The sequence below is a fragment of the Triticum dicoccoides genome, chromosome 3A, assembly GCF_002162155.2.
Source record: "Triticum dicoccoides isolate Atlit2015 ecotype Zavitan chromosome 3A, WEW_v2.0, whole genome shotgun sequence".
NCBI lineage: Eukaryota > Viridiplantae > Streptophyta > Magnoliopsida > Poales > Poaceae > Triticum > Triticum dicoccoides.
Genome location: NC_041384.1, coordinates 311,829,168 through 311,829,989, shown reverse-complemented (window position 1 = coordinate 311,829,989; position 822 = coordinate 311,829,168).

Sequence of the window (822 nt, the reverse complement as noted above, 5' to 3'; positions counted from 1 at the left end):
CGCCCGAATGTGCCGACAAATCCCGATAGGAGCTGCACATATCTCTTTCTCAGGGCACACTCAGATGAGTGCTCCATACAACTAAAACCAAACCTCGAGTTTCCCCGAGGGGGCGCTGCACAGGACTCTAGTTCGGACCAACACTCAGAGGAGCACTGGCCCGGGGGGGGGGGGGGTTAAAAAAATGATGACCCTTGAGTCTGCAGAACCCAAGGGAAAGAAAAGGCTAGGTGGCAAATGGTAAAACCAATGTTGGGCATTGCTGGAGAAGCTTTACTTAAGGCAAACTGTCAAGGGGTTCCCATTATAGCCCAACCGCGTAAGGGACGCAAAATCCGGGAACATAACACCGATATGACGGAAACTAGGGTGGCAAGAGTGGAACAAAACACCAGGCATAAGGCCGAGCCTTCCACCCTTTACCAAGTATATAGATGCATTAATTAAGTAAGATATATTGTGATATCCCAACAAGTAAACATGTTCCAACAAGGAACAACATCTCCATGTTCCAACAAGGAACAAACTTCAATCTTCACCTGCAACTAACAACGCTATAAGAGGGGCTGAGCAAAGCGGTAGCATAGCCAATCAACGGTTTGCTAGGACATGGTGGGTTAGAGGTTTGACATGGCAATTTGGGAGGCTGACAAGCAAATGGTAGGCATCGTAGCATTGGCATAGCAAGAGCGAGCAAACTAGCATAGCAAAGATAGTAGTGATTTCGAGGGTATGATCATCTTGCCTGAAATCCCGCAAGGAAGAAGAACGAGTCCAAGAAGAAGACAAACGGGCGTAGACGAACGAATCCTCACAACTCCG